The 23,741-nt window shown below is 34.9% G+C and overlaps 1 protein-coding gene across 1 annotated transcript in view; it reads right to left on the minus strand.

The window, feature by feature from the left end:
• Positions 1-22,746, minus strand: part of LOC145672107 (uncharacterized) — a 75,277-nt gene extending 52,531 nt beyond the window's left edge. Inside the window, exon 1 of the mRNA XM_081741379.1 lies at positions 22,686-22,746. The gene's annotated coding sequence lies outside the window, so the exon portion shown is untranslated. The remainder of the gene's footprint in view (positions 1-22,685) is intronic.
• Between the last annotated feature and the right edge of the window lie 995 nt (positions 22,747-23,741).

Genomic DNA, 23,741 nt, shown 5'->3' on the forward strand with positions numbered 1-23,741 from the left:
TACAATACCCAGTAGATAGCATTGCTTATATCCTCCATTTCGGAATACTAATGCAAACTGAACAAAAAAACCGAAACGAAAAGAAAAGAAAAGACAAAATTGAAGAGTGCTATTTTACTGCTAAATTTCTATCAAATACCCTATATTAAAAGTCCAAGCCGTATTGTAATGATAAGTTACAAATTTTCGAAAGAAAAGTTTATGTTCCTCATAGATGTAGCATGTTTCGAATTTCAACGTGAATAAAACACATTGAATTATAGGATGGGAACAAATTTTGTGTCGAACTAGTATAAAAAAAATTCTGTTTTCAAATAACCAAAGAGGTTACCAATTTCAAGTCTTTTCCGAAGATTAATCGTATCCGAACATCCATCATTGATTTCATCTGTTCCAGATATAACGTAATTTGCACAGATAGAATGAACACGCTAAGAGCTCAAACGGATCATCTTGTCAGTCGGATGACCAGGACTGGAGATGCTATCCCCAGAGCACGAAAAACACGACACGGAATTTCCCAGTTAATTAGGTTCTCCAGACCAGGTATATCGCGCTCTTGCTCCGTTTTAACTTTGGAACATGATGTGTGTGTGTGCGCGTGTATAAAAGAGAGAGAGGCGGAGAAGTGAAAGATGCAAAGACAGGATAGGGAAACGTCAAGAAAAAGAGAGAAGCCGGACGAATAAAAAATGAAACATACTTATCATTGCAGTGTATGATGTAGAATACACATACTGTGTACTCGAATTATCGCCAGTGATGCATTGTAACTTCTCCATAAGAAGATGAATCTCTGTGTACAGCCATTATTTTATGCGAAAAAATCATACTATCTGATCGGGAATCAAACCAAGATTTTCCATTTGTAAGTCTAGCACGCTACCACTACACCACCGATTGCTTTAGCCAAATTTTGTTTAACAAATGGTGTAGTGTTTCTTTCTGAGAACGATAACACGAAAAGTGTATACTGCAGATCAATGATGTCTTTGGAATCTCCAGGTAATTCCCTTGCCCTTTCCTAACCAACATTCGTAAATCGTTTCTATAGTGATTCAGGTGTTTGCTTCCACATTCTTACGTATTGCTTTCCAGAATTATAAGTCGATTCTTCACAATCACCTTCTAAAAACTATAGCTTTGGGGTGAACAGGATTTGAACCTATGTTAGATAGCTGTATTAATCATAAGGCCAATACGTTACCCCTACACTATCGGGCCACTTGAAATTGGAAATTAAATATTACTTATTTTAGCCTTGATCTTTGGAACAAACCGGCTTCTTCCTGTAACGTTATTTGCACCAAAGTGCACAACGAAATTCATTTATTCGACGGCCTACAGAGAAATTAGTGCCCACTAATAAAGGAAAAACATACAATCCAGGAAAAAATAAAGAAATAAAACATTTTTGCAGTAATGTGCAAGTTCAAAAGTACGCAAATAATAATAATAATAATAATAATAATAATAATAATAATAATAATAATAATAATAATAATAATAATAATAATAATAATAATCTATATTATAAAATTGAAAGTAACTATGTTTGTGGCTCGCAATCTCTTGAACCACCCAACCGATCTCGATCAAATTTTCCACATTGATACGGTTTGGGCCTGGAAAGCTTTTAACATTTCATTTTAACGGTAGAACTTAGAGGGAGGAGGAGGGGGGAGAGTTGATAAATAAAATTGAATAAAACGTAATAACTCATGAACCACCAGACCGATTTCTACCAAACTTTCAACATAGATAAGGTTCGGATCTGGGACGACTTTTATCATTTTAGTATGACAGAGCAACGTAGGGTCAGAGAAAGGGAGATATGTGTAAAAAAATGAAAATGAAAGTGACTGTCTTTGTGACTTCATCACTCTTGAACCACCCGACCGATCTCGATTAAATTTTCATCATAGATGATGTTCGGACCTAAGATGGTGTTTATCTATTTACGTTGACGATATAACTTAGAGTTGAGGAGAGGGAGGTGTTAAAAAGAATAAATAAAACTTGATAACTCGTCAAACAAAGGATCAATCTCGATCAAATTTCTAACACAGGCGAGGTTCGGACCTGAGATAATTTTTATCCTTTCACTTTCACGGGAGATTGGGGAGGGAAATTGGAGAGGGAGATATATAAAAATAAATAAAACTTAATGATTCTTGAACCACTAAACCAATCTCAATCAAATTTTCAACCTAGATGAAGTTCGAACCTGAGATGGTTTTTGTCATATCACTTTGACGATGTTACTTAAGAGATGGGGAGGGGAAGCGACATTTAAAAACGAACGAAAAATGACCTGTATTAGTGGCGAATCTATAATTTTTAAAGTCTCTGAGATTAACAGTGACACTTCTGATGCTGCTCAAATCCAAATTCAGCCCCGCAACTTAGAGGAGGAGCAGACATATAAAAATGATCGAAATAATCAATATCAGTATCGAATTCATAGTTTTCCGGCTCGCTGAGATGAACAATGACACAGCAGATGCCGTGCCCCACAAAGTAGGGTGGGGAGGGGGTATTTAAAACTCATCGAAAATGACCGATATCAAAGAGTGCTTTAGTAATACTAAACAGTGACTGAGTAACGGAACATATTACTATTTTCTCTCAATTTATCCCAACGAAGCGGGTAATTGATAATAATAATAATAATAAATGAATTTCGTTGTGCACTTTGGCTCGTTCCAAAGATCAGGAAAAGTAAGTAATATTTGGCTTGAAATTTCAAGTGGCCCGATAGTGTACAGTTCAGCGCTCGCAACGAGGCGAGTAACATCGTCTCTGCCGTCGCTCCAGTTTCGAGTGTTTGTTTACATCGCTACTTTTTTGTGAGAACTTGAAGTTTCAGTGTGACTTATTTTCGGTTTAAAAGTTATAACTTTATAAGCATTTTCAGTGTATATTTATTATTGTTCATAGTTTGGTGACGTTTATCGTCGAATTACTGCCATGAGTTCCTTAAGAGCTAATACATTGCGCATCAACTTTGTCACGGTAAGTCAAAAGCCCACGTCTATTGCCGTTCATGAATGGATACGTAAGGTATTTAAGTTAATTGTTGATCAGGTGTTGTCTCTTGAAATTGACTTTATACGTAAGAACTTATATTTGAAATTAATTAACAAAGTGTTATGTGAACAAATCCTAGCTAGTACTAATTGAGTAGTAACCTACTCAGATAATAATGGGGACCATGTGTTGCCTATTTTTTGGCGGATAATTCTGTGGTGATAGTCATGGTGTTCTTATGTTCCATGGAATTTAGTGACATGCAATTAACACGTGTGCTCTCACAATATGGCGATGTCATAGTATTGTCGACGAACACTATTCAAAGCAACATTAAAACGGTGTTCAAAAATTATGTTATTGAGCCATTAAAAAAAGCGAAGCTACGTTGCAATTATTTCATTTATTTATATATGGTTGACCTGACAACAACATTTCAAAATCTTATTATTTAAAAACCTATGACAACATATAAATATCTTCTTTATATCGATATTATATCTCACTAGCTTCTTTTTCTTCTTCAAATAACATAGTTTAGTACATATATAAAATACTTTACGCCCAAAATTTACAAGTGATAACAATGTACAAAAATATACAACGTACCGTTGTATATTATGGCGCCCGACGGACTTTTCTTCTTATTAATTTACTTAATAAAAAGAAAAAGAACTCTGGGTCGTTTACTTTTACATATTAATCATTTGAGTTTTCGAATGCACCTCGTATACTTGAAAATTACAATTCATATAATTATACATATATATCATATTTAATTCTATAAAAATATTATTATCATATTTATTTTAAACTTTATCATCATCTTCATTTATTTATACATTTTAACGACGATAAGGCACATTCGAAATTTGATTTGCAAGTTATTTAAGTCCTTTTTCGGGTCCATTAAATGCTTGTTCCAAATTATTAATTATTTATTTAGGTAACATGAAGAAGGATTTGGAAAAGATGTATGTGATATTCATATAGTTGTTCATCAAACGTAAAATGATCGAATATAAAATATGGTTAAACAAAATATAGATTAAGATTGAAATATCGATAATAATCAGAACATAAGACAATAATTAACGTCTTCTTAACATCATAAAACTCAAATAAAGTACGAATAACAAACGAAATTATAATGATATTTCAAGGGAAATAAAGCAAAATCAATTGAGTACGGCCCCCTCAGACGTCTAATCAATTGAGTACGGCCCCCTCCAATCTAAGTTACCTGTCCAACGGCCTCATATAAGTTGCATTGAAAATCATAAATCGGAATACGGTTTTTTGCTTTCTTTATTTCTAGTTCTTAGTTTCTTACGTTGAGAATTTTCGACGTAATTCCTGCCATCTGAGCAGCGTTTCTGAAAAATCGTATTATTTCGGCTGAGATTAGATGGTTTGTATTATTGGCCAAATCAGGTTCAGTTCAGTTCTTCTTTGTTTCACAGGTGGTGAAATATTGTGTCTCCTAATGGATCTCTTTTTCCTTTAAATGACATCCATGATAGTCTGTACTGCCATGGTTTCTGTTTCTTCTGTAGTTAGGCTCGGTTACATTACCGGTACATATGGATTTAACATCATCTTTTACATTGGGATCACACTTTAGTCTCACATGGACTCTTCGAACTTAGTTTCTAAGGTCCATTGCTGGATTTTCAAAACTTTGCTATATCATTCTTAGATTATTAAAGTCAATGCACTGCATCACGTTCTGTGAAAACATCATCGGATTGTTCATTAACATCATTATGGTCTTTTCGTTGAATGAACAATTCAACAGATTCAATTCAATCGACCAATCAACACAAACACTAATAGGAACATACGTTTTCTTTCTGCATTTCACGAATATTGGAATCAACTTATCTCCTGCTACATGAACCACAGGATTAATGTCATGTTGGATATACGGGGAACGCAGACAGTTAATAGCGTTCTCAAGATGAAGATGATCATAACTTTTCGCACACTGATACATACCAGAATCTTCGTTACACACAGTATCAGCAAATCAGTCAAAAACATTCGAATGAGGAAAAAAGTTAGGATATTCTGATCCAACCAATACAGTAGTATGCTTTTGTGAAAACTTGGTAAATTTCACTAATGTAAGTTCAAAATTTGCTTTCTCCGTTGTTTCTATATCAACAGTGTCCTGAACTTCTGTGCATCTGTACTATCTTTTCCATGTCTTCATCATAATGTCCAAATTTGGCAACAATTTGTTGGTTCATCTGATTTAATTGTTCCTGTATTCGATCCCACTTACCATCATTGCGTTGCTGCAGTTGCTCTAGCTTTTCATCATTGCGTTGCTGCAATTGCTCTAGTTTTTCATCAAAATGTTCAGCTTGATCTCGAGCTTGATCCTTGATTTGTTGCGACATTTGTCTTAATAAGTCCATCATGTTGTCTGAAGAATTTGTTGCTTGAGTGCCACTCCTTTCTTTATCAGGAGCACTCATAACGTTTCTATAGATAATTCGGCCACTTCTCAAAATGGCACAATTAATAATTATCTCAATGTTGTTCGCTTCTACTTTACTTCAAAACGAACGATACAACTACTCCTTTTCCTGTTTCCGGGGTTTCACGGTTCAACTTTTCCTTCCTTCCCGGGTTTCGGCACCATATAAAACGGTTCTTTCAAAAATTATGTTATTGAGCCATTAAAAAAGCGAAGCTACGTTGCAATTGTTTCATTTATTTATATCTGGTTGTCCTGATAACGACATTCCAAAATCTTATTATTTAAAAACCTATGACGACATATAAATATCTTCTTTATATCGATATTATATCTGACTAACTTCTTTTTCTTCTTCAAATAACATAGTTTAGTACATGTATAAAAATACTTTACGCCCAAAATTTACAAGTGATAACAATGTACAAAAATATACAACGTACCGTTGTAACATGTGTATGCTATCCGAACGGGGTAAGTTTGTTAAAATGACTATTAAACGAAACATTCCTTCGTTTATCGTCTGGGTTTACGTTTGTTTACCAGCTTTCCTGGTCAAATTCAAACTTGCACCATCTGAAACTCCCCCGACCATTTTGTTCAGGGTGTTCCAAGAAGAGAAATTCACGTCTTACTGTGCCATCTACATTAACCAATTCCATTCCTCCCTTTGTACGAGTACCTCATAATTTACCAGTGGATCCATCAGCTCCTGACACCGGTAGTTACAGTGTTTTTCCCGTGCTTCATAAGAATGTTCTGGATTCAACATCTTCAAATCCACCGAACGAAGCAGACAACCAGCCAACAGATGTCAACATTCACTCCGAATCGGCTCCTGCAGAATCTGTACCTTCTAATACCATGGAAGTGGAAGAAACTGAGGATACTAAAATTATTCCAGCACGCATAACACCCAGCACCGCACCAGCTGTTTCAACAGTCGTAACATCAGTTTCTACGGTAAGTAATACTGGTTTAGCCGAAGAAATTTGTTCCATCTCTCAGATCGTACCTTTAGCTGTTCCACCAGAATTAACTCTCAACTTACCATCACGCTCTCGCGGTAGTGACTCCACAAGTGACTCAGATACAGAAATTATTCAAGGGATAAACGCAAACTCAGTAAACAAAAAGTACTCAGTAGTGTGTGTAGTAAGGACTTGCGTCCTATACACGATCCTTCTCTCAATCATGCACGCCAAACGCGAGCTTTCACAAAAAAGTTGAAATCAGTGGTTAATTCCGAAGGAGGGGGCACCTAAAATTGTACTGCCATCATAATAGTGTATTGTGTTATTGTTCTTTCTTCTTTCTGCAGTAATATTACCTCCTATTTCTCATGTGTTGTTACGCTTGTATATATTTCTTGTCTCTCCTCGTTTTTATGTTTACGTCCCGTTTGGCGACTGTTAATCTCAATAAGTTCACTTCTTTAGTTAAGCACCATTCCCTGAGTGATTTTATACATCAAGAAGAAAACGATGTTTTATTCGCTCAGGAAGTCACACTCACGGACTTCCATTACCTACTCAATCACTCTCATGTTACCAGTGTTCGTGAAACAGCTTCAGGAACCGCCATTATTTACCACAGCGATCTCAATTTTTGCCACCTTTACAACATCCCAGTGAACGTATTACCACCGGAGATTTACAACATATTCGTTTGTGCAGTGCATATGCTAAATCTAGATCTTCGTATAAACGAGAACGAAATGATTTCTTTGCTACTGAACTCCCCACGGCTTTGTATAATGATCGCTCCCCATGCATTCGTGCCGGGGATTATAATTGCACACTTTCTCCCCTCGATGCTTATCCTTATTCAATGATTCGTCTGCTCTACGTCAACTAATAACAACTTATGACTTAGTGGATGTGTGGCGCCATTTTCATCCTAATGAACCAGGACATACATTCTTCACGTCTGGATCATCTTCCTCTCGATTGGACAAATTCTATATCAATAAATCGCTTCTCCATGGGGTTCGAGATGTACAAATTACACCTATCTGATTTAGTGACTACCTAGCAGTTACAATGACCATCGATCTACCCATCTCAAAATTTGTAAAACGAAGTGGTTTGTGGTATTTTAATACCTCCATCCTACAGAAGCCTGATTACATCCATCTTATTCACGAAGAATGGGCAGCCCTTTTATGCCGTCATCAATATTACAAAGGATCCCTTATGAATTTCTGGGAAAAGCGAGTCAAACCGAATTTTCGAGTGATTACTCAACAATATTGTCAGGATCGGAATGCTTCATATTGTACTCAGTATCAATATTACACCAATCTCTTAAGAGACTACATAGAAGAACAACTTCAAGGTAGCAATTTTCGACCTCAAATTCAAGAAATCAAACCCCACTTATTAACCATGCACAAACGCCGCATCCATGGTTTCACGACTCGCAGTAAAATACATCAATATGACTTAGAAACTACCGGAATTGTACAAGTTAACAAAGAACTCATGCACGGAAATCCGAAATTTATATCTCAGCTTAAAGATGCCACATGTCACGTGTATGTAGGTGAGCAAACAATACATTGTGTCACAAATCATTATAAACAGCTGTATGCCAAGCTTACTTCCTTCTGTGACAGTCCTGAAATTCTCAACTATCTTCCTACAGTCTTACAGGAACAGGATCAAGAATATCTATCTAGTCCATTTACAGTAGGAGAGGTTAAATCAGCCATTGCTTCCAGCCGTCGAGGGAAATCTACGGGGATTGATTCCCTACCTCTAGAAATCTACATAACCTTTATCGATATATTAGCGTCCTTTCTTACCAAACTTTATCAATGAATATAGGCAGACTATTGTTCTAGGTGAATCTCTCCGCACAGGTGTTACAGTTTTAGTACCTAAACGTTTTCGCGCTTCCAGTGTTAATGATTTAAGACCTATTTCCTTTCTGTGTACGGATTTAAAAATTTTAACACGCTGTCTTACTGCACAAATAAAAGTGTTTAGTGACAAACTGTTAAGTTCACATCAATATGGAATAGGCCAAAACAACCCGATCTATAAGGCTTTATCAAATCTTAGAGATTTCATCTCCTACCACGAATCCACTGCTCCTTCACCCGCTGCTGTTTTAGCCACGGATTAGTCTCAAGCTTTGGTAGGATTAACCATGAATACTTATTCAAAGGCCTTGAGAAATATGGTTTTGGGTCCTTTATTTCTGTTGTACGAGGAATTTATACGCATAGATTGAAAAAATTAAAGTTAATGGTGGCTTCAGTAATCCAATAAACATTAATAATGGTATTTTGCAAGGTGACCCAATGTCAAGTCTATTATTCAGTTTGTCCCTTGCTCCACTTATGTACGCGACTGAACGTTTACTCCCTGGTGTCTCTGTCTACAATACCAAACTAACTGTACAAAGTTATATTGATGATTCCCACTATTGTTTACAAAATCCGGCAGACATGAATTGCCTACAACGTTTATTAACCTTGTATCAACAGGCTTCTGTAGCGCAACTCAATCACAAAAAAAAAACAAAAACATTGTGTATTCATCCAGAATACAATGCTTCATATAGCAAATACTATGACAGTTCAATGTGCCAAAATACTTGGTGCATGGTGGTTCAATAATATCAACCAAACCGTAGAACATTCATATCATCTTACAACAAATACAATCCGAAGTCTTCTTATCACTCTAGACAGTGAAACATGAACACTTTTAGTAGAAACTTATTTCTCAAAACGTCTGCTTTTAGTATTTTCAGCCATATTGCACAGATTTTACCAATGCTAGTTAACCATTAAGATATGTAACCAGTTAAGATATGTAACCAGTTAGCCAGTCAAACTGTTTTTCTTATGGCATTCCAAGTTCTTACGCGTGGCTAAGAATCAACTCTACCTTCCCTCACGTGAAGGAGGTATAGGTTATTTGCACATAGAAGAACAGGCACGTGCCCTTCTAATCACAGAAGTTGTAAGCTTGTGTGTGAACACAAGACTTCGATTACGGCTGCTCTTATCAATGTCTGCTTCCAATGTTTAGACCTTCAGGCGCCACTACATGTGTTTCCTTGGAGCTACAAATTTCCTCATTTACGTGATGTCATATTTAATATGATATACGCCTTGCTAGTAAAAGATCCAATTGAAAGTCGTTCGGTCAACAACCTTTACTGGCGCTATGTTCGTATGTGGGTTCCTAATACACCTAATGTCGTCTCCAAGCACCCACACAAAAATTGGAATGCTATATGGAGAAACATCAACGTTTCCTTTCTCACCCACAACCAACGTACAACCTGGTATTTCATAGTCAATAATGTATACGAAACATTGGAAAAACTTCACAATATAGGTTGTTAATAGTAATATATGCCCATACTGCAACAATCTCGACACACTAGCACATAAGTTTCATGCCTGTCCCAACGTACCAATCATCTGGACGTATTTTTGTATTTTAATTAGTAAAATTTGTCGTCTTTCACCTCATAGCTTTACTGTAACAGAACTTATCTTGTAGCCTGATTTTACTTACTTTCCGACATTTAAAAACAATGCTGTTATCTGGATCGCTATACAGACAATTATGTTTCTTGTGCATACTAATACGCCGTATCATATAGAATTATACAACCAATATTTGAAATATCAGGCCAACTTTCTCTCTCCTGCACGAAAAAGGAAATTTTTTGCTAACTATTTAACCCTTCTTACAGAGTCTTTGGCCAAGCATGTAATATTAAAAAAATAAAACAAAGATGAAAAATTTGTAATATACCTTTGTCACATCAGCTCATGGTAAAACTACTAATGATAATGTAACTTGCCTGCCCTGTGCAGGCACCTATGTAGATATGCATTCTCTTTGTTCATTATGTCATTTTTTCTCATTTTTTTGTTTTGTTTAATTTTAACGTATATTTTTAAATGTATTGATTCACTTTTTTTAATTCTTAATATGTTCGTAGTTTGTTTGCTTGCTTCTCAATAAAGAATATTTTTCAAAAAAAATAGTGTAGGGGTAACGTAATTGACTTACAAATAATACAGCTATCTAACACAGGTTCAAATCCTGTTCACCGCAAAGTTATATTTTTGCATGGTGATTGTGAAGAATCGACTTATAATACTAAAAGCAATACGAAAGAATGTGGAAGCAAACACCTGTATCAGGATACAAACAATTTACGAATGTTTGTTAGGAAAGGGCAAGGGAATTACCAGGAGATTCCAAAGACATCATTGATCTGCAGTAAACACTTTTCGTGTTATCGTTCTCAGAAAGAAACACTACACCATTTGTTAAACAAAATTTGTCTAAAGCAATCGGTGGTGTAGTGGTAGCGTGCTAGACTTACAAATGGAAAATCTTGGTTCGATTCTCCATCAGGTATTATGATTTTTTCGCATAAAATAATGGCTGCACACAGAGATTCATCTTCTGATGGAGAACTTGCAAAGCATCACTGGCGATAATTCGAGTACACAGATTGTGCATTCTACATCATACACTGCAATGATAAGCATATTTCATTTTTTATTCGTCCCCCTTCACTCTTTTTCTTGAGTTTCCTTATCTTGTCTTTGCATCTTTCACTTTTCCGCCTCTCTCTCTTTCACACACACACACACATACTTCATGTTCCAAAGTTAAAACGGAGCAAGAGCGCGATATACCTGGTCTGGAGAATCTAATTAACTGGGAGCTTCGGTGTCGTGTTTTTCGTGCTCTGGGGATAACATCTCCAGTCCTGGTAATCTCTCACAGATCATCATCATCATCATAGGTATTCTGCCGTTATTGGCAGGTCACTTGCCGCAGCTGAGAAGCTTCCATGCTCCACGGTTCTCCGCTAACCGTTTCGTCTTCGCGTATGATCTTTCTGTTTTAATATCATCCATTAATTGTAGTCTCCTTCACCCCCTCCCTCTCTTTCCCGCCAGCATACCCTCTAGGATGTCCCTCATGATAAATCTCTTCTTAGGAATTGTCCCAACCAGTTTCTCTTCCTCTTCCTAATAATATCTAAAAGTGTTCTTTTCTCACCCACCATTTCTAACACTCATTCGTTTTCCGCTCTACCCAACTAATTCTTTCCATTCTCCTCCACACCCACATGTCGAAGGCTTCCAGTCGATTTTCGTCACATTTACGTAATGTCCACGTTTCCGCCCCATACAATACAACACTCCACACGAAGCATTTTATGGGTCTTTTTCTCAACTCTTTATTCAAGGTCCCACAAAACACTTTTCTTCCCCTTAAGGCTTCTTTCGCCATTCCTATCCTTGCTTTTATTTCACGTTTGCATTTCAGGTCATTACTAAGAATACTACCCAGGTATCGAAAACTATTCACTTCTTCTATTTTCTCCCCTCCTACTTTTATATTAGACACAGACCCCTTCGTTCCAATCACCATGGATTTTGTCTTTCTAACATTTATTTTCATCACATATTCTTCAAAGCCCTTTCTCATTTTTTCTAACATTTTATTGATTTTCTTTTCAGATTCTGCAACAAGCGCCATATCGTCTGCAAATCTTATGCATCTAATCATTCTACTCTTACCGAAATGCCATCATCATCATGTAGGCTCTTTTTCACTATCTCTTCTAGATAGACATTAAATAGTGTTGGCGAGAGGTAGCATCCTTGTCGAACTCCCCTTCCAATTGCACTCTCTTCCGTCAGTTCTTCCCCTATCCTAACACTTACTTGTTGGTTCATGTATAAGTTTCTTATGAGTCTTCTATCTTTCCATTCCAACCCTATCTTTGTTAGAACTCCCAACAACAATTCCCAATTCACGCGGTCAAAAGCCTTTTCTAGATCAATAAATACAACATACACCTCTTTCCCTTTTTCTATAAATATTTCACCGATCGCCCTTAATAATTCAATAGCATGTCTTGTGCCCTTGCCTCTTCTGAACCCGAACTGCTCCTCCTCAACATCTTTATTTGTTCTTCCATATAACCTTCTGTTCAGTATTCGGAGCAGAATTTTAGCTGCATGAGATATGAGACTAATAGTTCTATAATCCTCACATCTCTTTGGGTTCGATTTCTTAGCCCTCGGTATCATGGTTGTTTTCAGAAAGTCTTTTGGCCATTCTCCTGTTTCATATATTTCATTGCATAGTCGCAACAATTCTTTCTTTCCCTTGTCTTCTATATTACTAATGAATTCGATTGGTATGTTATCTATTCCGGTTGTCTTTCCATTCCTAATCTCGGATATAGCCTTTTCAAACTCATCCCGAAGAATATTAAATCCTTTATCATCCTCGCCTACTTCATTTTCTACTTCAACATTTAGACTACACGGTCTATCCCTACTCTCATATAAGTCTTCAACGTATTCTTTCCACCTTCCTATGACCTCATTTCTCTCGCTGACTACCTTCCCACTCTTATTTTCAACTGCCATCATAATACCCCCTTGTTTCCTCCGCAATTCTATAGATTTCGCCTCCTTGTACATTTCCTCATATTTCCCAACTCTAATTCTTCTATGTCCTCGCATTTTCTTTTGTAAAACTCTTCCCTCGCTCTGACTGTTTCTCTTCGTAATTCATTATTTAACTTTCTGTACATCTTTCTGCCTTCTTCTGTATCAACCTGTTTCCACATCTTCCTCTCCCTCATCTTCTGTAACCCATGGTTTTTTTAGCAGTTTTGTGTTCGCGGTAACCTACTGCTTCTTCTGCAGCCTGCTGTAAGCAACGTTTAATATGTTCCCACCGTGCGTTACTACCTGCACCTATCCTTTCCTCGCTTCAACATTTTTCTTCGAATTTTTCAACGAAAAGATTTCTTATTTCCTCGTTTTTCAACTTTTCAGTATTCAACACTTTGTTACCTACTTTTCTTCTGCCTACATTTTTCAGTTGAATATCTACTTCGGCCAGCACAAGATTATGATCAGAAAAAATATCAACCCCGGGAAGGGTCTTCGCGTTCTTTAAGCTATTCCGATACCTGTCCTGAATCATAACATAGTCTATCTGATATCTTCCGCCGTCTATTGGTGATTTCCATGTATATCTTCTTCTCTTGTGCTGATTGAACCAAGTGTTCCCAATTACTAGTGAATTCTGTCTACAGAAATTCACCAGTCCCTCTCCCCTTTCATTTCTTTCGCCTAAACCATATTTGCCTACGATACTACCTTCCTGTTTTTCTCCCACAACTGCAGTGAAATCTCCCATTAGAACTATGCATGCACCCTTCTTCTCCCTATCTATAATTTCTTCTATTTTCTCATAATTTTCCTCAACTTCTTCATTTCCATGCGAAGTATTCGGTGCATATGTCTGTATCACCAATAGATCCTTCGTTTTCCCTTTAAGTCTTAACATCATAACTCTATCATCAATAAATTCTACTTTCACTACCTTCTCCTTTAAGCGCTTTCCAAGAATTATTCATACGCCATTATGACCGCCCTTTTCATTACCTGAGTAAAACATTCTATATCCTTCGCTGTTCAATACCCCATTATCTTCCCATCTAACTTCACAAACGCCTACCAAATCTAAATTATTTTGTTTCATTTCTTCTCTCACAGAAATACTGTTTAAACGCAAGGGAATAAGTAAAATCTCTTTTTCATCCTCTGGGTTCTGCTATTAGTGTGTTCATTCTATCTGTGGAAATTACGTTATATCCGGAAGAGATGAAATCAAACCTGGATGTTCGGAACAGATAAATCTTCGGAAAAGAATTGAAAATGGTAATTAATCTCTTTGGCTATTTGAAAACAAAATTTCTAGTTCCACACAAAATTTGTTCCCATCTTATAATTCAATGGGTTTATTCACGTTGAAATTTGAAACATGCTACATCTATGAGGAACATACACTTTTCCTTTCGAACATTTGTAACTTATCATTACGATACAGCTTGGACTTTTAATATAGGGTATTTGATAGAAATTTAGCAGTAAAATAGAAATTTTCGTTTCGTTTTTTTATTCAGTTTGCATTAGTAGTCCGAAATGGAGGATATAACCAATGCTATCTACTGGGTATATTAGAATATATTTTGGATCAGTACGTCCAATGAAAACTACCGAATTTGCAATCGAACCACGCGGAAACAAAGCATGTATGTTAAACTTTTGACATTATCCTAGATGTGTCTCGGAGATATACAGTTCTATTGGAAATTGAGTACGTTATCCATTATGAAAGTGACATAACGAATGTTTAAAGCATCCTCTATATATTCGAATAGTTCTTAAAAATATATAAAAGCAAACGTTATTTCTATATTACTGTTGGATTTCTCCAAACGGAAGTTTTAATGTTAGGTTCTTTTCTTACTACATTTCAATTCCACAGTTTTATCTGTTCTCCCTTTTCTTTTTCTTCTTCTTCTTCTCTCTTCTCTCTCTCTCTCTCTCTCTCTCTCTCTCTCTCTATATATATATATATATATATATATATATATATATATATATATATATATATATATATATATATATATATATATATATATATATATGTCTGCCTGTCTCTCTGCCTCATTTTGAACCTCTGTGTAATAGACATCCATTGGTTTCAACTTTTCATTATGTGTGTTTCAATTTCTCCCTACATCAATTTATGAATCTTGTTTCGTCTCGGTTTTGTTATTTCGTTTTATCGAAACGAATACATGTGTAGTTTGAAATTAGAATTGCGTTGATGTTGTTAGCTAATTTTAGTATGGGAGAGAAGAAAGGAGGAGTGAGAGGAGGTCTTTTTTCCTGACTCGATTATCGGATAAGAAGGTGTATATTGGGTGGCCTAACTGCACGACGTTAGCTGTCGCAATGTTTTGATGCAGAGTGTACAAAGAAAGAGTACAAATGAAGTGTAAGATGAAAATCTTTAGGCTACGTCAATCATTTCTCTCTTAAAACAAGTATAGTTTTATGAAGAAAATGTTTAAGTATATGTCGAATAAAGTTTTTCTTGGAGGGGAAACGGGTCCGGACCAAGTTGACTCCTCACGTGGATACGCACCTATTATTTTCAGTGTTCTAACAGTAAAAAGTTAAGTACTATCTCTATTGAGAAATAACGTAACTTTTTCCTGGTTAAATCTAGATAATCGCCAACAAACTTATCTAATGTAAGGTAAAGATGTAGAGTTTTCTGGTTCTTAAAATAGTAACTACGATAAGATCACGAAGTGGAAGTCATTTTTTAAAATAATAAACACGATGATGTCTTACGAAATCAGCGATATGTTTAAACACGTTAAAATATTACAGGATGAGAAGTGAAAGAGAAACTCCATAAATTCCTTTTTAAAAAAAGTATCGTTTGATATTATCAGTTATTTAGTCTAGCACTCAAGCAGATGTTTACGACAAAAATCATCATCATCTCACTTTCTTCGTCTTTGTCTTTTTTGTTTTACTCTTTTTCTCCCACCATTGTTGATAGTTTGTTATGTCTCTTTGTCTTTGCTATAGTTTGATTAGCATACCATTAGCTTGATAGTCCGTATTTAAGAAACGTGATTTAACAGAGAAGTTATAAGGGAATCCTTAAGCGGAACAGTGGTGACGCCGATTTTACTTTGTTTGTGGGAGTAGAAGAATACGGCAGAGATATTTTTGGTGGGCAGTTGTCTTTTATATACGGAATATAACTCTTTTATTACTTAACCTACATTACATTATTGACTCTTCATGTCCGAACATATTCGGAGAAACATGTCACTGGGAGGCGTCAGCTCTCTTCCTGGTGTAGGCTCTGACTAGAATAATGCAAGTAAGTAAAGGGACATAATTAAAAAAGGAAATGACGGATCATGGCCGGTTGGTTGATTTCTAGTTCAGTTCAACACCAAGCCTATATGAGACGTGAATCTACAACTTAATGTGCGATTCGAGCCACATTAGCTCAAACTGGGAGCCGAAAACGGATCTCCTGCACCAAAGACACACAGTAACTATATAACCACGAAGAAGTGGGCTAAATATCTTGAGATATTGAGGAAATCAGGGTTAATAATAATCGTGACTGAATTTCATTAGCAGAGGATATGATCCACGGACGGTCTTATTTCTGTACCAATATACTTAAAACGTATTAGAACCATAAAATTGGAAAGATAATTTTCTGCATATTTTGAAATCGGTGGTTGGCGCTGTTTGCGGTCAGTTAACTAATAGCATGCTTTCACAGTACATGGTTCTGCACAGAATCCCTAATGCTGATACATTTCTCAAAAGAAGTGGTTCAGGCTCGACTGTTGGTAATGTTTCGCATGTAACTTCACAGAATATAGTTACTAATAAACATTAAATACTAATAAATTAATTTAATATTTTAGTATGTTAGTAAACAATAAAAAAAGTATTTCATAAGATGATAAGTTATTTCATCATTTATTTGTAACTTTATTTACTGTTGATTAAATTCTATCAATAGTGATCGCAAGTTTGGAGCGGAACTATTCGAACGTTTCCCAAGCTCTATGATCAAAATTTAACTATTTTCAGATTCAATAAAATATAATGATTAATAAAACAAGGTTAAGCAGGTGATGGTTATTTTGTGATTACTTAAACCATTAGTTATCAACCTAATTCTTATCACGATCCCCATTTTATCACATCCTCTTGCCAGCGACCCTCTATGATGTCTGGTTTGTAATAAGCCTGTGTGGAATTTTTAATATACTTATTGCGGAGATCTCAAGATATCCATCTATTTCTATAATAGTAAAATCCATTTCTCGTATATAGTGGATACAGTAACTTTCCTAAAAGCGAATGGATTAAAACCAAATTTGGTCAGTTCATTCATATTACAAATCTCTAATCCGATCCGCCATACTGTTTCAAAATGGAGACCGTTTGATAATTTTAAAACTTCATAACACCCTTAATTTTGGGTCAGTATAAAAAAATAAAGTGATTTCTAATTTTGGTTTAGAAAACTTGGTCAGTTGTTAAGAAAGTTATTAAGTAATTTAATTGACTTGATAATGTGCGTCACGAAGATTGAACTGGACATTACCGCACTAGTAAAATCACACCATGCTCAGTTATCTCATTAGCTTTCAATTTTATTGTATTTCAATATCTGGTTCTTTGCATTTGTATTTTCTGGTATTTCAATTTGCAGTTCACATTAGTTTCATATCATACTTCTTTCATTTACATTGATTTTTAAACAACTCTGCACCTGTTGAAAATGTTTAGTAGACCTACTTTTTGTTGTTCTTAACACTACGTATAAAAATAAAAATATGCCCAAGAGAACAAAATTCAAAATAATATTTTCCTGTACTAGATTCTAATTATATTTATCTGTTCCGCTTAACTTCGCGACCCCTATGAAACCTTCTCGCGACCTCCAGCTTGAAAAACCGTAACTTAAACCATAATTTTAATAGTTTAAAGTGGTTTCCCTAGCTTTTCCTCAAAAGTTGATTGGTTTATAATTAGTTCCTTTGACCGTTGAAAACTATGAGACATAGGTCTACTGATTAACGTAAGATTCGAACAACACAAGTTTCCAACGGGAGTTGAATTCGGATCTCCGCTCAGAAAGCAAATATGTTGAACTGGGGTTCTAATGTTCCTCCCTTTTACCAGACAAACACGAGATTTTCGAACATATATCTATTGAGTTTGAGCAGCAACATGTCCAAAATCTCTTCCTGGCTCTTACAGTTGTAATTGTAACCCACGATTGGTTTAGATTTATTATGAATTAATGATATTTCGTAGTATTATTCATATGAAATACCATTGTTATTTACTACGACAAATATTGAATGATCAAACATTATTTTCGATTACATAAATGCACTATATTTCAAAATAATCATTAATTGCTTCGAAGCAATTCAATACATTTGCATATTATATGGCGTCTCTGTGACTTCTATTTTAATAATTATAAATAAACAAGTCCATAGCAACGGAACTGTTACCTTAGTAACCAGATTAAAGTCTTGATGACAAATAAACAAACATTCACATTTAACGACAGATATCAAATCATTTACTCTAACATTTTCTTTTTCTTCTTCTTCTATGATATAGCTAGTGTCAGGTTAGATAGCACTTTTGCCCTGAATGTTAAATAAGATGAACAACGTAAATACATGTTATGAATTTATAATATTGGATTGATTTAAGCGTAGCATCCTTTCCCAGTATTGAAGATATGTTAAACTGGACCTGCTGTTTAAATTGAACCTTAACCACTACTCTGGAACCGTTGCAAATATTCCTAGGAATCGAACCCAGATCCACGTTCATTTGCTTTACCGTGGTCCCGATACATTAAACTCTAATTTAGAATCTCTATTGATTGGAATGAAACTGCAGTTTTAAAAAAAAATGATCCCTTCTACTTATTTACCGTTTTCAAGTAAACCTTGATCATGACTAGTGTTCGTTGGCAACAATTGTAAATGTTTTGCCAAGAAATTCATAAACAGTCATGATAGGTTCGTTCAATTTACATTTTCAGTACTTGATAATAGTGATGGTTGTTCCTATAGGGTTGTTGTTACTATTAATATGCTCAGAATGCAAATTAAGTGATTTTTATAGAATTATCGTGACAAGATTATCATACAAGTATTGTATTTTGCAGTAAATAAATCCCCTGGTGTTACTTTTGTTTCTTTATAAAAGGGAATTTCCCCTCACTGCCTCACTAACTCGGATACTAAATTCAGTATAGATAGATAGATAGATAGATAGATAGATAGATAGATAGATAGATAGATAGATAGATAGATAGATAGATAGATAGATAGATATAGATATAGATATATAGATATATAGATATATATATATATATGCCTATATTTACATTTGTGATCAAAGTATATACCCTGGTATGAATAATGCATATAATTATCATATAAGGAATGAGTAATGTAACTTTCTGTAACCTTTTTCTAAAGGTTACCTTTCATTTATGGACAAATAAGACACTCCAACTCACTATAGTGTAAACAAAACAGATACTTAACTATAGTGTAAACAAAGACTCATGAATATACACTGTAGCATTAACAATTCTTGTTTAGCTGTATACAGTACCTTAACAACGGATGAAAATTGAATAAATCCAACGTTTGAAGTTGGAAGAAATACGTTTAGCATGGTTTTAATCTTGGAGACAATAAATTACAAAGAGTGGAAAATAATGTACTCACCTGTTGAATTAACGAACCAGTCAAAAGACTAAACTAAAGCTAAACAAACTATACTTTCAGATGTATATTTTTAGATTATATTCACATTATTTTTAAAAAATAGTTTATTATTATTATTATTTTTAAAACATAACTGAGATCTTTTGCACTCTCCATAAACAGCAAATAAACTTTTATTGAGCTTCCGCTCAAACAATAAATAATTGTTTGTTAGAATTCTCACGAACACTTTATTCCAGGAATATTGAGGGAGAGAAATTCAGAAGATAAGCTACTTCTGTTTATTTTGCTAAGGTCTATTTTCTTATATTTACGTCACTTCCTCTTTTATAACAAGTTGGTTTGTCAAACACTGTCAGCGTCTCGGCAACAAAACCAACAGAGGAGTTTACTTTTCTCATTAGAAATTTGAAAAATATTTAAAATATAGTATACTGATAAGCGGATTTATTTTCAGACTCCATCGACTAAAAGTAAACAACAGGAAACAGAACGAAGTGTCTTTGGTTTGCAAATATTTGTCAAGGGTTGGACGCTACACGTCACTCAAATTTTTTTAAGTTTATTTTGCAACTTCAAAGCAAAACTTTGTTCCGAAGAAAGAGCCAAAAGGTATAACGTTTTTGTTGCTGTCAATTTGCAGCAACAATGATACATTTCTAAAACAAGGGAATAGCATATTTCTTTGATTTTTCTTATAGGATTGAGGGATCTGCAAGGGGCTGGATTTTTGTTTGGGCCCGGTCCGGCCTGTAAATTTATGTGAGTCCCTACCCGATTCCGAAATATGTTTCAGCCTTTAGGCCCAAGGCCGTGTGATAATCAAATGAGCCCGAAATAAGCTCGAATTACAGAAACTTAATATTAACGCAAAATTGTATTTCTATTTAGGTTAATTAGAGGTTTAATTTTGGAGTTTAAAAGCTTACATGATTCATAGAGAACAACGAAATAAAGGTTATCGTTTACTCTTTCTAACTATGTGCATTCTCTAAAGAAAATGATCATTTATAAAAATTCCTTCTCCCTTAGCCTACGTGGATAATCGTGGGATGTTAAACTAAATATTTCATTTCATTTCATTTATATAAAATTCATGAAATGGAAACAAGAACCTCAGCTCTAACAAGGAGAAGGCAGACTTTAGTAAGCGAACTTCGGGGTCACTTTTGCGAGGTGGTAGTGCACATATAAAGAGTTAATTTTAAAACTGGGAGAGCGCAATGGCCAAAAAACCGAGAAAAACGTCTTAAAGTTTTCTACTTGCCGTATATATCGTAAGACGCACAAACTTATCAAGTGGCGGCGTGGTAGAGTAAGAAGAACCTGAAACTCAAATGCCAAAGGTCCCGAGTTCGATTCCCATTCGAGTCAAACTTTTAGTTTTGTTTTTTGCTTCAACCAATAAAGTAGCCATTTGCAACTATAAGTAAAATATTAATTCACCATATGTTTATAATGTATTAAAACAATAGAAATTTTCAATCACTTGTAAAATCTTCCAATATTCCATGTGAACTAGGAACAAAATTTAGTTTTTGGGGTCCCTAAGTTCATTGGTGACAGTTTTGGTGCCCTTTATACCCAATAGGAAACGTATTCTCCCCGTGCAAAAACGGGTATTCTGCTAGTTTTTAATAATAACGAACGGCAATTTCACATGTTAAATTCTTGAATATATTTGTCGCTGCTCAAATTTACGAACTTGTGCAGTGTATGTGCGTATATGTAAATACGATAATCTTTCTTTTTGAGTTGTTCGAAAAATATAATTACAAATAATAAAGAGGGATTTTTATCAGAAATCAGAAAACTAAAAAGTAAAATTAAAAGCTGTTGCTTTAAGTATTTTTCCTGCTTGCCAAATACGTTATATATATGCTGTAAACACATTACAGAAAATAAGATTAGTATCGGGCGAAGAAATAGTTATTAAATTATATTTTCCGAGTTTTGCGAATATTTCCGAACAGAAGATTTTTTCTAATGGATTCAAAATTTTCGGAAATTTTACACAGCACAAGGAAGGTACGCATCTCCATAAAATATAATTTGATTTTAACATACTGGTATTAACTAAAATGATTCTGGCTCGGTTATTTTAACACTTCCCTGCTTAAACGGTAACTTTGTATGATTACTTAATATAATTTAAATGCGTCTATATTAATTAGTCTATCTAGGATTATATTTTAGGATCTTTTGTAGCCATTAACTCCATTCTATCACGGTGCTAACTTTGAAGGAGTGGTACAAATAAATATATTTGTTGCCACAAAATTTCCCTTTCTAATACAAGAAACATAACTACTCAATGTGTAGCGTAATTTACTCGCGTGCATAGGACCTCGAGTTAGTTAAATTAGACTCCATGAATAATGTGACTAACCTTTCTTCTCTCTTTTTTCTTTTCGAAACTGCCAATTTAACGATAACTATAAATATATTATTAAATTTCTGATATAAAACCCTATAATACACAAGCAACAAGAAAATTGAAAACTTCAACAAATCTACTTAGTATTCAGGAGCAAAATTTCGAGTCATATGACAAAACAAGAATTCTCAGATTTGCATTAATTGCACGATTTGATTATTTGGTTGTATACCGAAATAACTACCTAGAATAAACTTCGCAAACATGCAAAAGGAAAATATATTACCATTAATTTACGAATTTGTATGATTAACTTTCACTCTTTTAAATCTCAAACACATCGTCAAAGAGAATTACTAAGCTGAGTCGCCAAAACATTCATGTCCAAACAAGTTGTAGAAGCACAAAAAAGAATTTCCACGAATTAAAAGAGAAAAGCATAGGTTTAAATTTCGTATACGTTTGCCTAAATAAATAGTGTCCTACAATCGTGAGTATTCCTTATTTAAACTTCACTCCATTTCAACCTTCAGTCAATTTAACTCATTTCAAACAAATTCTAATAGCAAGCAAAAGTATACTGTACGTCTTCCTAAGCCTTACCTGGTCTTCCAACTGAGCTGTATACGCCCGCTATACGATGACCACAATAATGTCAGCAGATGTCAGATCAATCAGTGACGAGTTAGCCAAGGCCAAGAGCACAGCACACCCGAGCGTTAAAAACGCGAACCAAATAATCAAGGCGAGCAGTCACTGTCACAAAGATGGTACAAGATTCTTTCTAAAAAAACGTTTATATTTTTTTAACTTAGAGATCAACGAAAATTCACGTTACAAATGATCTTAACTGTAACCTAGTAAATATAAAATAGTTTTCATTTTAAAAGCATAATGTAGTAAAATATTCGAGAATTTCAATTTTTCCCAATTTTTCCGGTTTTTCCAAGCTCGGGAAATACGGTAAAAAATGTTTTTTTTACTGAAAATTTCCGGGTTGTTTCCAGGCCTTTACAACACTATCAATGACTCATTAGCAACTACTACTAACATAACATATCTAATCTCTCATGTTACAATAATGACTCACATAGATCTTTAAGGCCATTAAAATAGCCAAGGATGACGCACATAGGCATTCCTTGACCATTCTTCACAGCTAGCTATCGCAAGAGTAGAATCAGATGTCCTTTATGACCAAAGCAGAGATAAGTTTCTCCCAATTCGTGTACCATAGGTAGGCCTATATGTGTGGTCCGGCATTATTAACTTATTCCTCCACCATGGCATTTCGAGATAATTCATTTTGAATCGTAATGTGCAATAGTTTCCTCGTTATCGATGTACAAACTCACATTACCATTAAAATTACAATATAAAAGAATGTCTATAGTGTGGGACGTGATCAATAGAATTGCAGGAAGTACAGGAGTACAGGAATAAAATTGATAATCAGGAAATAACGTTAGTGACTTACAATACATAGTTATAGTAGAAGGAGTTGTTCTGGAGATACGAGTAATAATTTTTTGATAGTGAGACCAAATTGTAACGTTCTGTGAACAACTATCGAGCGGTGTTGTAGAGTATCTAGAGCATGACAGGTACCGCAGAAAGAGAAGCTGCGGATACCCAATTCATAGAGTCCCCTATTAGTAG

The sequence above is a fragment of the Thermobia domestica genome, chromosome 15 (assembly GCF_964235325.1).
Source record: "Thermobia domestica chromosome 15, izTheDome1.hap1.1, whole genome shotgun sequence".
NCBI lineage: Eukaryota > Metazoa > Arthropoda > Insecta > Zygentoma > Lepismatidae > Thermobia > Thermobia domestica.